The 13292-nt window shown below is 50.1% G+C and overlaps 15 non-coding genes across 15 annotated transcripts; 11 read left to right on the top strand and 4 right to left on the bottom strand.

The window, feature by feature from the left end:
• Window positions 1–6: 6 nt before the first annotated feature.
• On the bottom strand, window positions 7–78 carry trnap-ugg (transfer RNA proline (anticodon UGG)). The gene has a single exon. It is a non-coding gene; the product is annotated as a tRNA-Pro (tRNA).
• A 669-nt stretch (window positions 79–747) lies between these two features.
• Window positions 748–820, top strand: trnam-cau (transfer RNA methionine (anticodon CAU)). Its single transcript has one exon. It is a non-coding gene; the product is annotated as a tRNA-Met (tRNA).
• A 504-nt stretch (window positions 821–1324) lies between these two features.
• trnaa-agc (transfer RNA alanine (anticodon AGC)) lies at window positions 1325–1397 on the top strand. The gene has a single exon. It is a non-coding gene; the product is annotated as a tRNA-Ala (tRNA).
• A 735-nt stretch (window positions 1398–2132) lies between these two features.
• Window positions 2133–2204, bottom strand: trnap-ugg (transfer RNA proline (anticodon UGG)). Its single transcript has one exon. It is a non-coding gene; the product is annotated as a tRNA-Pro (tRNA).
• Window positions 2205–2873: 669 nt separating this feature from the next.
• On the top strand, window positions 2874–2946 carry trnam-cau (transfer RNA methionine (anticodon CAU)). Its single transcript has one exon. It is a non-coding gene; the product is annotated as a tRNA-Met (tRNA).
• A 504-nt stretch (window positions 2947–3450) lies between these two features.
• On the top strand, window positions 3451–3523 carry trnaa-agc (transfer RNA alanine (anticodon AGC)). Its single transcript has one exon. It is a non-coding gene; the product is annotated as a tRNA-Ala (tRNA).
• A 735-nt stretch (window positions 3524–4258) lies between these two features.
• Window positions 4259–4330, bottom strand: trnap-ugg (transfer RNA proline (anticodon UGG)). The gene has a single exon. It is a non-coding gene; the product is annotated as a tRNA-Pro (tRNA).
• Window positions 4331–4519: 189 nt separating this feature from the next.
• Window positions 4520–4592, top strand: trnaa-ugc (transfer RNA alanine (anticodon UGC)). The gene has a single exon. It is a non-coding gene; the product is annotated as a tRNA-Ala (tRNA).
• Window positions 4593–4999: 407 nt separating this feature from the next.
• trnam-cau (transfer RNA methionine (anticodon CAU)) lies at window positions 5000–5072 on the top strand. Its single transcript has one exon. It is a non-coding gene; the product is annotated as a tRNA-Met (tRNA).
• A 504-nt stretch (window positions 5073–5576) lies between these two features.
• On the top strand, window positions 5577–5649 carry trnaa-agc (transfer RNA alanine (anticodon AGC)). Its single transcript has one exon. It is a non-coding gene; the product is annotated as a tRNA-Ala (tRNA).
• A 3901-nt stretch (window positions 5650–9550) lies between these two features.
• Window positions 9551–9623, top strand: trnaa-ugc (transfer RNA alanine (anticodon UGC)). Its single transcript has one exon. It is a non-coding gene; the product is annotated as a tRNA-Ala (tRNA).
• Window positions 9624–10030: 407 nt separating this feature from the next.
• trnam-cau (transfer RNA methionine (anticodon CAU)) lies at window positions 10031–10103 on the top strand. The gene has a single exon. It is a non-coding gene; the product is annotated as a tRNA-Met (tRNA).
• A 486-nt stretch (window positions 10104–10589) lies between these two features.
• On the top strand, window positions 10590–10662 carry trnaa-agc (transfer RNA alanine (anticodon AGC)). The gene has a single exon. It is a non-coding gene; the product is annotated as a tRNA-Ala (tRNA).
• A 735-nt stretch (window positions 10663–11397) lies between these two features.
• On the bottom strand, window positions 11398–11469 carry trnap-ugg (transfer RNA proline (anticodon UGG)). The gene has a single exon. It is a non-coding gene; the product is annotated as a tRNA-Pro (tRNA).
• Window positions 11470–12138: 669 nt separating this feature from the next.
• trnam-cau (transfer RNA methionine (anticodon CAU)) lies at window positions 12139–12211 on the top strand. Its single transcript has one exon. It is a non-coding gene; the product is annotated as a tRNA-Met (tRNA).
• Window positions 12212–13292: the final 1081 nt, after the last annotated feature.

The following is a 13292-nucleotide window of genomic DNA, read 5'->3' on the forward strand; positions in this document are numbered from 1 at the left end:
GGAAAAGGGCTCGTCCGGGATTTGAACCCGGGAACTCTCGCACCCAAAGCGAGAATCATACGCCTAGACCAACGAGCCACAGCGACTCTTCCGCTTCTGTGTTGTCAGCGAGCTGGAGGACGGGGGGAGGCGTCATTCGCTCGTCCCGTCAGACCTTCATCAATAAGTCAAGAAAGCCGACTGCCTTGCAGGCGAAGGGCAGTGGACGGCGCCCGGTAAGAGGGGAACAAGCGGCACAAGGCGACGCCGAGGAGGAAGGGACAGTGAGGGGGATTAGCTCACATGGTAGAGCGCTCGCTTTGCATGCGAGAGGTAGCGGGATCGACGCCCGCATTCTCCAGGTGTACGCTGAGCGCTCGGTGTGCCGAAAGGTGTCCTTTAACCCCTGATCACGCCTTGCGAGGAGAGTGTGGAGCGTTTAGCAGCCACGCCCCCTTTTCATCTTCTCTCTTGCTTAAGTGCGTCTCCGCCACTCTCTCTTGACACTTCATGGCAGCATGTCAGAGGTCCGAGTGATGTCTTTAATGGCTGAGTGAGGGCACGATGCTGAAGCAGAGAGGCCATTTCAGCCAGAGAGACTTGTGCTAGGTGAGCTGTGAAAGACAGACTCGCGACAGAAACAAAGCCCCAAAGTCTCGGGTGAGATCAAAAGGCAAATGCAACACCCAGCAGTGGGTGTCGCAAGATTAGTGAACAGGCGTCTGAAATCCCTGTGAGGCAAACTTTCCGGCCCGAGTGCCGCAGCTGGCCTCGTTGGCATAGTAGGTAGCGCGTCAGTCTCATAATCTGAAGGTCGTGAGTTCGATCCTCACACGGGGCAGGGCCACTCGCTTTCTTGCTCTTCTCAGACACTTGCAGCAACTATTCGCTCAGAACCACGTCTGCGTGCCTACCACGTGGAAAGCGTCACCTTTACACGGGAGAGGAGCAAAGCCGCACCCCTTTCCTACATAACACTCACATTCAGAGTTAAGTCCACAAATTTGCCCTAACTTTCGCTGGCGCTGCTGTCAGCCTGCCCCTGTTGCCGATGAAAGGCTCACACAGCGTCATGACAGTTGCAAAACAATGTTCCACACTCCGTAAGCAACAACTTCAGTGTTTCAAGTCACCCGATATGCCGAGAGTCAAAGGAGCGCAAAACCCCAAGCGTCAAAAGACAAGATGAGTTGATGGAAAGAGCATTGAATTGAGGAGCACAAAAGTTCAGCTCGTACAATAGGCAAGGAAGGTCTATTCGTGCGTCTTCATCGCACTTGAAAGGACTGCCTTGCAGACCAAGGGCAGCGGGCGGTAAGACATGATGCCGAGAGGCCTGAAGCGAGGGGGATTAGCTCAAATGGTAGAGCGCTCGCTTAGCATGCGAGAGGTAGCGGGATCGATGCCCGCATCCTCCAGGTGCGAGTCTGGAGCTCTGGGAGCCAGGTGCTCTCCTTTAGCCTCTGCGACTTCTGATAGGTTCTCCTCCGCTCAACGTCCTTCAGCTGTCAAGCATTGAAGGGCCACGCCTCCTTCCCCACCTCAGTCTGCACCGAGTGCGTCTCCGGCATTTTCTCGTCCGATTTGGCAGCTTAGCAAATGAAAAGTATATCCGAGTGAAAACGGTGGTGAGAATACTCTCACGAATCCTTAGAAGACGTGCGTTTGATCAACGATTGCTTAACATTCACATTCGAGCCATCAAGCTCGTAGTTTTCCTTCAAATATTGAAAGCTGTCAGCGAGCACATCACGCTCTGCAGGACGGTGAAGTATTTGGAGTACTTCAACAGAAAGAAGAGCAGACAGCTCCACAAATATGCGAGGCGCAGAGAGCGCAAGGCGAGCCCCGCACACGTTTCGGTGGCTGAGAGAGGGCGGTTTTTGCTTCTGCATTTCTCAAGTAATGGCGCATGACGACAAGCGATCGCGGTGCTCATTTACCACATAGCGGTGAGGAGTTTTCAGGACGTGTTCTTTTGAACGAGCAACGAGGTTGCCGCCTTGGACAGCTGACTGCACGCTGGCATTGTGCCACGTGATGAGGATTGACCAGGCTCCTTCAGTCATCAGTCACCTTCCATCGTTTTCCGTAAGCAGACGCTGCGAGGTGATGTGGATATCAGGTCCCAGGAGTGTGGAAGAGGAGGAAAAGGGCTCGTCCGGGATTTGAACCCGGGAACTCTCGCACCCAAAGCGAGAATCATACGCCTAGACCAACGAGCCACAGCGACTCTTCCGCTTCTGTGTTGTCAGCGAGCTGGAGGACGGGGGGAGGCGTCATTCGCTCGTCCCGTCAGACCTTCATCAATAAGTCAAGAAAGCCGACTGCCTTGCAGGCGAAGGGCAGTGGACGGCGCCCGGTAAGAGGGGAACAAGCGGCACAAGGCGACGCCGAGGAGGAAGGGACAGTGAGGGGGATTAGCTCACATGGTAGAGCGCTCGCTTTGCATGCGAGAGGTAGCGGGATCGACGCCCGCATTCTCCAGGTGTACGCTGAGCGCTCGGTGTGCCGAAAGGTGTCCTTTAACCCCTGATCACGCCTTGCGAGGAGAGTGTGGAGCGTTTAGCAGCCACGCCCCCTTTTCATCTTCTCTCTTGCTTAAGTGCGTCTCCGCCACTCTCTCTTGACACTTCATGGCAGCATGTCAGAGGTCCGAGTGATGTCTTTAATGGCTGAGTGAGGGCACGATGCTGAAGCAGAGAGGCCATTTCAGCCAGAGAGACTTGTGCTAGGTGAGCTGTGAAAGACAGACTCGCGACAGAAACAATGCCCCAAAGTCTCGGGTGAGATCAAAAGGCAAATGCAACACCCAGCAGTGGGTGTCGCAAGATTAGGGAACAGGCGTCTGAAATCCCTGTGAGGCAAACTTTCCGGCCCGAGTGCCGCAGCTGGCCTCGTTGGCATAGTAGGTAGCGCGTCAGTCTCATAATCTGAAGGTCGTGAGTTCGATCCTCACACGGGGCAGGGCCACTCGCTTTCTTGCTCTTCTCAGACACTTGCAGCAACTATTCGCTCAGAACCACGTCTGCGTGCCTACCACGTGGAAAGCGTCACCTTTACACGGGAGAGGAGCAAAGCCGCACCCCTTTCCTACATAACACTCACATTCAGAGTTAAGTCCACAAATTTGCCCTAACTTTCGCTGGCGCTGCTGTCAGCCTGCCCCTGTTGCCGATGAAAGGCTCACACAGCGTCATGACAGTTGCAAAACAATGTTCCACACTCCGTAAGCAACAACTTCAGTGTTTCAAGTCACCCGATATGCCGAGAGTCAAAGGAGCGCAAAACCCCAAGCGTCAAAAGACAAGATGAGTTGATGGAAAGAGCATTGAATTGAGGAGCACAAAAGTTCAGCTCGTACAATAGGCAAGGAAGGTCTATTCGTGCGTCTTCATCGCACTTGAAAGGACTGCCTTGCAGACCAAGGGCAGCGGGCGGTAAGACATGATGCCGAGAGGCCTGAAGCGAGGGGGATTAGCTCAAATGGTAGAGCGCTCGCTTAGCATGCGAGAGGTAGCGGGATCGATGCCCGCATCCTCCAGGTGCGAGTCTGGAGCTCTGGGAGCCAGGTGCTCTCCTTTAGCCTCTGCGACTTCTGATAGGTTCTCCTCCGCTCAACGTCCTTCAGCTGTCAAGCATTGAAGGGCCACGCCTCCTTCCCCACCTCAGTCTGCACCGAGTGCGTCTCCGGCATTTTCTCGTCCGATTTGGCAGCTTAGCAAATGAAAAGTATATCCGAGTGAAAACGGTGGTGAGAATACTCTCACGAATCCTTAGAAGACGTGCGTTTGATCAACGATTGCTTAACATTCACATTCGAGCCATCAAGCTCGTAGTTTTCCTTCAAATATTGAAAGCTGTCAGCGAGCACATCACGCTCTGCAGGACGGTGAAGTATTTGGAGTACTTCAACAGAAAGAAGAGCAGACAGCTCCACAAATATGCGAGGCGCAGAGAGCGCAAGGCGAGCCCCGCACACGTTTCGGTGGCTGAGAGAGGGCGGTTTTTGCTTCTGCATTTCTCAAGTAATGGCGCATGACGACAAGCGATCGCGGTGCTCATTTACCACATAGCGGTGAGGAGTTTTCAGGACGTGTTCTTTTGAACGAGCAACGAGGTTGCCGCCTTGGACAGCTGACTGCACGCTGGCATTGTGCCACGTGATGAGGATTGACCAGGCTCCTTCAGTCATCAGTCACCTTCCATCGTTTGCCGTAAGCAGACGCTGCGAGGTGATGTGGATATCAGGTCCCAGGAGTGTGGAAGAGGAGGAAAAGGGCTCGTCCGGGATTTGAACCCGGGACCTCTCGCACCCAAAGCGAGAATCATACGCCTAGACCAACGAGCCACAGCGACTCTTCCGCTTCTGTGTTGTCAGCGAGCTGGAGGACGGGGGGAGGCGTCATTCGCTCGTCCCGTCAGACCTTCATCAATAAGTCAAGAAAGCCGACTGCCTTGCAGGCGAAGGGCAGTGGACGGCGCCCGGTAAGAGGGGAACAAGCGGCACAAGGCGACGCCGAGGAGGAAGGGACAGTGAGGGGGATTAGCTCACATGGTAGAGCGCTCGCTTTGCATGCGAGAGGTAGCGGGATCGATGCCCGCATCCTCCAGGTGTACGCTGAGCGCTCGGTGTGCCGAAAGGTGTCCTTTAACCCCTGATCACACCTTGCGAGGAGAGTGTGGAGCGTTTAGCAGCCACGCCCCCTTTTCATCTTCTCTCTGGCTTAAGTGCGTCTCCGCCACTCTCTCTTGACACTTCATGGCAGCATGTCAGAGGTCCGAGTGATGTCTTTAATGGCTGAGTGAGGGCACGATGCTGAAGCAGAGAGGCCATTTCAGCCAGAGAGACTTGTGCTAGGTGAGCTGTGAAAGACAGACTCGCGACAGAAACAAAGCCCCAAAGTCTCGGGTGAGATCAAAAGGCAAATGCAACACCCAGCAGCGGGTGTCGCAAGATTAGGGAACAGGCGTCTGAAATCCCTGTGAGGCAAACTTTCCGGCCCGAGTGCCGCAGCTGGCCTCGTTGGCGTAGTAGGTAGCGCGTCAGTCTCATAATCTGAAGGTCGTGAGTTCGATCCTCACACGGGGCAGGGCCACTCGCTTTCTTGCTCTTCTCAGACACTTGCAGCAACTATTCGCTCAGAACCACGTCTGCGTGCCTACCACGTGGAAAGCGTCACCTTTACACGGGAGAGGAGCAAAGCCGCACCCCTTTCCTACATAACACTCACATTCAGAGTTAAGTCCACAAATTTGCCCTAACTTTCGCTGGCGCTGCTGTCAGCCTGCCCCTGTTGCCGATGAAAGGCTCACACAGCGTCATGACAGTTGCAAAACAATGTTCCACACTCCGTAAGCAACAACTTCAGTGTTTCAAGTCACCCGATATGCCGAGAGTCAAAGGAGCGCAAAACCCCAAGCGTCAAAAGACAAGATGAGTTGATGGAAAGAGCATTGAATTGAGGAGCACAAAAGTTCAGCTCGTACAATAGGCAAGGAAGGTCTATTCGTGCGTCTTCATCGCACTTGAAAGGACTGCCTTGCAGACCAAGGGCAGCGGGCGGTAAGACATGATGCCGAGAGGCCTGAAGCGAGGGGGATTAGCTCAAATGGTAGAGCGCTCGCTTAGCATGCGAGAGGTAGCGGGATCGATGCCCGCATCCTCCAGGTGCGAGTCTGGAGCTCTGGGAGCCAGGTGCTCTCCTTTAGCCTCTGCGACTTCTGATAGGTTCTCCTCCGCTCAACGTCCTTCAGCTGTCAAGCATTGAAGGGCCACGCCTCCTTCCCCACCTCAGTCTGCACCGAGTGCGTCTCCGGCATTTTCTCGTCCGATTTGGCAGCTTAGCAAATGTAAAGTATATCCGAGTGAAAACGGTGGTGAGAATACTCTCACGAATCCTTAGAAGACGTGCGTTTGATCAACGATTGCTTAACATTCACATTCGAGCCATCAAGCTCGTAGTTTTCCTTCAAATATTGAAAGCTGTCAGCGAGCACATCACGCTCTGCAGGACGGTGAAGTATTTGGAGTACTTCAACAGAAAGAAGAGCAGACAGCTCCACAAATATGCGAGGCGCAGAGAGCGCAAGGCGAGCCCCGCACACGTTTCGGTGGCTGAGAGAGGGCGGTTTTTGCTTCTGCATTTCTCAAGTAATGGCGCATGACGACAAGCGATCGCGGTGCTCATTTACCACATAGCGGTGAGGAGTTTTCAGGACGTGTTCTTTTGAACGAGCAACGAGGTTGCCGCCTTGGACAGCTGACTGCACGCTGTCATTGTGCCACGTGATGAGGATTGACCAGGCTCCTTCAGTCATCAGTCACCTTCCATCGTTTGCCGTAAGCAGACGCTGCGAGGTGATGTGGATATCAGGTCCCAGGTGTGTGGAAGAGGAGGAAAAGGGCTCGTCCGGGATTTGAACCCGGGATCTCTCGCACCCAAAGCGAGAATCATACGCCTAGACCAACCCAGTGGGCAAAAGACGTATAATATACCTCTATTAAACGTATACATTAGACGTCTAAATGTGGTCTACAATTCGTCTAGAATTAAATTCTAATATACGTCTAAAGTTATACGTCAATTATACGTCTATGTTTAGACGTTCATTATACATAAATGGTTGGAGTTCTATTATACGGATAAATTTAGAGGACTATTATACATATATGGTTGGAGTTCCGGATAACTTTAGAGGTCTATTATACGCATAACTTTAGAGGACTATTATACGTATATGGTTAGAGGTCTATTATACGGATAACTTTAGACGTCTATTATACGTATATGGTTAGAGGTCTATTATACGTATATGGTTAGAGGTCTATTATACGGATAACATTAGAGGTCTATTATACGTATATGGTTAGAGGTCTATTATACGGATAACATTAGAGGTCTATTATACATCAAAGACAGATTTTATAGGTGTAGAAACAAGTAAACCAAGCCAATGATTAGGTTTAGAAATTTATTCTGAAAATACACATTCACACCTGAAACATACGTATTTCAAATTATACATTGTATACAATCAATCAACAATCAACATATGGGCAATAATCATAAAAAACACAACTAGTTTTAAACTTCAGCTACAAATTCTGGTAACATGGCAATATACAGTCTAGTAATGACAAACACAAAACTAATTACATTAACACACTAACTCAAAACCACATTTTGATTCAAATATACATTTTAAAATGTACAACTTCTATATTTCCAAGAAAAAAAATATTACAATGGAAGTTAAGACGATTTTTGTCCACTATTTGCAAACCCTGTCTAATTGTCCTAACAGTTAGAACCAAAAACCTATTATTTTCAGAGTCCAGATCTCCTGGCCCCCTGCCTTGCATATGCATTCTTCAAGTAACACATTGCATGCTCCTTTATTTCTTTTTCTGTTGATGTAGGGTGGGACTTCAGCACCGCAGCTAGGAGAAAATTATATAATATTACTTCCCAAATAAATGATGATTAATATCTTCTTTAGTATAATCTAAAAAATGAACGGTTTACTAAGCTCAAAGCTGAAATAAATGTATAAAATTTGGCTTGCATCATAGCAGTTGAGCAATAAAGTCTGTCCTAATTACCCAAAGTTTGAAAGTACAACATAGAATAAGAATAAGAGAAACGGCAAAACGATTTTGTGTCATCTTCCCCATTCACACTATTTTATGTGCCATTTTTTTGCTTATTCACGTACTATTTTAATCAAAATAATATTAAGAAAGATCTGTATGTATTCAGATAGTATTATTATTGTTCATACTTACTCGTCAAAAGAGGATTGCTGAGATATTTGCAGATATACTTCTACGTTTGAAAAACGTGTCCAAAATGGTGACCAACGAATACTAGCAATGCATTGTGGTATATAACCGGAAAATATGCTGGGTTCGATATTTTCTCAACGTATGCGTTTATTAATGTTGTCGATATTATGGTTGAAATTTAACATTGATAATACATCGCGGCTATGTGCCCCCTGCTATGAGCTGATGTGCAATTTTAACGCATGCAGTTAGTAAGGATCGGTCACTGTTGTATGGTATTATATATAATGACATTATGGAATAGGATGGGGACAGGCCTGGCATCACGGGGGGAGGGGGGAATGTCGCCCCTTCAGTTTTGGGCAAAAAGATTTACCTAACTTAATTTGCGCCCTAAAAAAATAGTTGTACTTTGTCAATGGTCAGACAACACTAAATGACACGAACAGTCACTCAGTCTGTTTGATGTGCAGGAGGGCTATCCGTCCAGGAACTGCACATATCAGTGTCGTTATTGAGTGTCAACATTACGATCCTGTTTGCTCAGGTGGACCGATTCCTTGCAGTAGTTTATCATTATACTTAAAATCGTTATATAACTAGGACTAGTTATAGCAGTCTGTGCTTTCTGTTGGTTTTACAACATTTTTTTCTTAACGATTCAGAACGTCCATGTAGCTGCAAAAATGAACGCTTATGGTACTTTTCGCTCCAGGCAATACAAACCGTGAGAGTGACGAAAAATGTGAAACTGAACTTCATCGCAAATACCAGATTGCTAGTCGTTATCTTCTATCATGAAGCACTAATCAATGGCATAGCTGCGAGATTTCATTTGGGTAGCTGCACCGTACAGCTCCGTTTCAACCGAAATATCACCCCCCCCTCAGAATTTCAGACGCCGCCCTACAGATTTTTCCCCGGGCACCGCGCACTGATGGGGGACGGGGTGTCCAGGAAATGGTATCAACTTTTGTCAAGAAAATAAAAATAGAAACTCTATAGGCACTCAAACATTTTACTGTTTTTTTCAGGCAGGTGGCAAGACCCCCTCAGCAAAACCCTTGTATGCCAAGCTGTGGGCATTGATTCGTCGAATATACGTATATTTACGGCGAAATTACGTCTATACGTATATATACATCGCCTCGACGTATAATCAACGTCGAATTGCAACCGTAAAATCGACGACATGAATAAACGCATATATAACGTCGAAAACACATCTAACACAGTGCCTGAGGCTTTTTACTGTATGTATCGTGTGTGCCGCAACTAGGAGTATACGGCACTCTGCACAGTGCACGAAGTAAATTATTTTGGCAGTAATTAATTTATTATATTTACTATATGTATTATACACGTGTAGATTAATTACTGCCAAAATAATTTACTTCGTAATTAACAGTAAAAAGCCTCAGGCACTGTGTTAGATGTGTTTTCGACGTTATATATGCGTTTATTCATGTCGTCGATTTTACGGTTGCAATTCGACGTTGATTATACGTCGAGGCGACGTATATATACGTATAGACGTAATTTCGCCGTAAATATACGTATATTCGACGAATCAATGCCCACTGGGAACGAGCCACAGCGACTCTTCCGCTTCTGTGTTGTCAGCGAGCTGGAGGACGGGGGGAGGCGTCATTCGCTCGTCCCGTCAGACCTTCATCAATAAGTCAAGAAAGCCGACTGCCTTGCAGGCGAAGGGCAGTGGACGGCGCCCGGTAAGAGGGGAACAAGCGGCACAAGGCGACGCCGAGGAGGAAGGGACAGCGAGGGGGATTAGCTCACATGGTAGAGCGCTCGCTTTGCATGCGAGAGGTAGCGGGATCGATGCCCGCATCCTCCAGGTGTACGCTGAGCGCTCGGTGTGCCGAAAGGTGTCCTTTAAACCCTGATCACACCTTGCGAGGAGAGTGTGGATCGTTTAGCAGCCACGCCCCCTTTTCATCTTCTCTCTGGCTTAAGTGCGTCTCCGCCACTCTCTCTTGACACTTCATGGCAGCATGTCAGAGGTCCGAGTGATGTCTTTAATGGCTGAGTGAGGGCACGATGCTGAAGCAGAGAGGCCATTTCAGCCAGAGAGACTTGTGCTAGGTGAGCTGTGAAAGACAGACTCGCGACAGAAACAAAGCCCCAAAGTCTCGGGTGAGATCAAAAGGCAAATGCAACACCCAGCAGCGGGTGTCGCAAGATTAGGGAACAGGCGTCTGAAATCCCTGTGAGGCAAACTTTCCGGCCCGCGTGCCGCAGCTGGCCTCGTTGGCGTAGTAGGTAGCGCGTCAGTCTCATAATCTGAAGGTCGTGAGTTCGATCCTCACACAGGGCAGGGCCACTCGCTTTCTTGCTCTTCTCAGACACTTGCAGCAACTATTCGCTCAGAACCACGTCTGCGTGCCTACCACGTGGAAAGCGTCACCAAAGCCGCACCCCTTTCCTACATAACACTCACATTCAGAGTTAAGTCCACAAATTTGCCCTAACTTTCGCTGGCGCTGCTGTCAGCCTGCCCCTGTTGCCGATGAAAGGCTCACACAGCGTCATGACAGTTGCAAAACAATGTTCCACACTCCGTAAGCAACAACTTCAGTGTTTCAAGTCACCCGATATGCCGAGAGTCAAAGGAGCGCAAAACCCCAAGCGTCAAAAGACAAGATGAGTTGATGGAAAGAGCATTGAATTGAGGAGCACAAAAGTTCAGCTCGTACAATAGGCAAGGAAGGTCTATTCGTGCGTCTTCATCGCACTTGAAAGGACTGCCTTGCAGACCAAGGGCAGCGGGCGGTAAGACATGATGCCGAGAGGCCTGAAGCGAGGGGGATTAGCTCAAATGGTAGAGCGCTCGCTTAGCATGCGAGAGGTAGCGGGATCGATGCCCGCATCCTCCAGGTGCGAGTCTGGAGCTCTGGGAGCCAGGTGCTCTCCTTTAGCCTCTGCGACTTCTGATAGGTTCTCCTCCACTCAACGTCCTTCAGCTGTCAAGCATTAAAGGGCCACGCCTCCTTCCCCACCTCAGTCTGCACCGAGTGCGTCTCCGGCATTTTCTCGTCCGATTTGGCAGCTTAGCAAATGAAAAGTATATCCGAGTGAAAACGGTGGTGAGAATACTCTCACGAATCCTTAGAAGACGTGCGTTTGATCAACGATTGCTTAACATTCACATTCGAGCCATCAAGCTCGTAGTTTTCCTTCAAATATTGAAAGCTGTCAGCGAGCACATCACGCTCTGCAGGACGGTGAAGTATTTGGAGTACTTCAACAGAAAGAAGAGCAGACAGCTCCACAAATATGCGAGGCGCAGAGAGCGCAAGGCGAGCCCCGCACACGTTTCGGTGGCTGAGAGAGGGCGGTTTTTGCTTCTGCATTTCTCAAGTAATGGCGCATGACGACAAGCGATCGCGGTGCTCATTTACCACATAGCGGTGAGGAGTTTTCAGGACGTGTTCTTTTGAACGAGCAACGAGGTTGCCGCCTTGGACAGCTGACTGCACGCTGGCATTGTGCCACGTGATGAGGATTGACCAGGCTCCTTCAGTCATCAGTCACCTTCCATCGTTTGCCGTAAGCAGACGCTGCGAGGTGATGTGGATATCAGGTCCCAGGAGTGTGGAAGAGGAGGAAAAGGGCTCGTCCGGGATTTGAACCCGGGACCTCTCGCACCCAAAGCGAGAATCATACGCCTAGACCAACGAGCCACAGCGACTCTTCCGCTTCTGTGTTGTCAGCGAGCTGGAGGACGGGGGGAGGCGTCACTTGCTCGTCCCGTCAGACCTTCATCAATAAGTCAAGAAAGCCGACTGCCTTGCAGGCGAAGGGCAGTGGACGGCGCCCGGTAAGAGGGGAACAAGCGGCACAAGGCGACGCCGAGGAGGAAGGGACAGCGAGGGGGATTAGCTCACATGGTAGAGCGCTCGCTTTGCATGCGAGAGGTAGCGGGATCGATGCCCACATCCTCCAGGTGTACGCTGAGCGCTCGGTGTGCCGAAAGGTGTCCTTTAACCCCTGATCACACCTTGCGAGGAGAGTGTGGAGCGTTTAGCAGCCACGCCCCCTTTTCATCTTCTCTCTGGCTTAAGTGCGTCTCCGCCACTCTCTCTTGACACTTCATGGCAGCATGTCAGAGGTCCGAGTGATGTCTTTAATGGCTGAGTGAGGGCACGATGCTGAAGCAGAGAGGCCATTTCAGCCAGAGAGACTTGTGCTAGGTGAGCTGTGAAAGACAGACTCGCGACAGAAACAAAGCCCCAAAGTCTCGGGTGAGATCAAAAGGCAAATGCAACACCCAGCAGCGGGTGTCGCAAGATTAGGGAACAGGCGTCTGAAATCCCTGTGAGGCAAACTTTCCGGCCCGAGTGCCGCAGCTGGCCTCGTTGGCATAGTAGGTAGCGCGTCAGTCTCATAATCTGAAGGTCGTGAGTTCGATCCTCACACGGGGCAGGGCCACTCGCTTTCTTGCTCTTCTCAGACACTTGCAGCAACTATTCGCTCAGAACCACGTCTGCATGCCTACCACGTGGAAAGCGTCACCTTTACACGGGAGAGGAGCAAAGCCGCACCCCTTTCCTACATAACACTCACATTCAGAGTTAAGTCCACAAATTTGCCCTAACTTTCGCTGGCGCTGCTGTCAGCCTGCCCCTGTTGCCGATGAAAGGCTCACACAGCGTCATGACAGTTGCAAAACAATCTTCCACACTCCGTAAGCAACAACTTCAGTGTTTCAAGTCACCCGATATGCCGAGAGTCAAAGGAGCGCAAAACCCCAAGCGTCAAAAGACAAGATGAGTTGATGGAAAGAGCATTGAATTGAGGAGCACAAAAGTTCAGCTCGTACAATAGGCAAGGAAGGTCTATTCGTGCGTCTTCATCGCACTTGAAAGGACTGCCTTGCAGACCAAGGGCAGCGGGCGGTAAGACATGATGCCGAGAGGCCTGAAGCGAGGGGGATTAGCTCAAATGGTAGAGCGCTTGCTTAGCATGCGAGAGATAGCGGGATCGATGCCCGCATCCTCCAGGTGCGAGTCTGGAGCTCTGAGAGCCAGGTGCTCTCCTTTAGCCTCTGCGACTTCTGATAGGTTCTCCTCCGCTCAACGTCCTTCAGCTGTCAAGCATTGAAGGGCCACGCCTCCTTCCCCACCTCAGTCTGCACCGAGTGCGTCTCCGGCATTTTCTCGTCCAATTTGGCAGCTTAGCAAATGTAAAGTATATCCGAGTGAAAACGGTGGTGAGAATACTCTCACGAATCCTTAGAAGACGTGCGTTTGATCAACGATTGCTTAACATTCACATTCGAGCCATCAAGCTCGTAGTTTTCCTTCAAATATTGAAAGCTGTCAGCGAGCACATCACGCTCTGCAGGACGGTGAAGTATTTGGAGTACTTCAACAGAAAGAAGAGCAGACAGCTCCACAAATATGCGAGGCGCAGAGAGCGCAAGGCGAGCCCCGCACACGTTTCGGTGGCTGAGAGAGGGCGGTTTTTGCTTCTGCATTTCTCAAGTAATGGCGCATGACGACAA

The sequence above is a fragment of the Lepisosteus oculatus genome, chromosome 4 (genome assembly GCF_040954835.1).
Source record: "Lepisosteus oculatus isolate fLepOcu1 chromosome 4, fLepOcu1.hap2, whole genome shotgun sequence".
NCBI classification, from domain to species: Eukaryota; Metazoa; Chordata; class Actinopteri; order Semionotiformes; family Lepisosteidae; genus Lepisosteus; species Lepisosteus oculatus.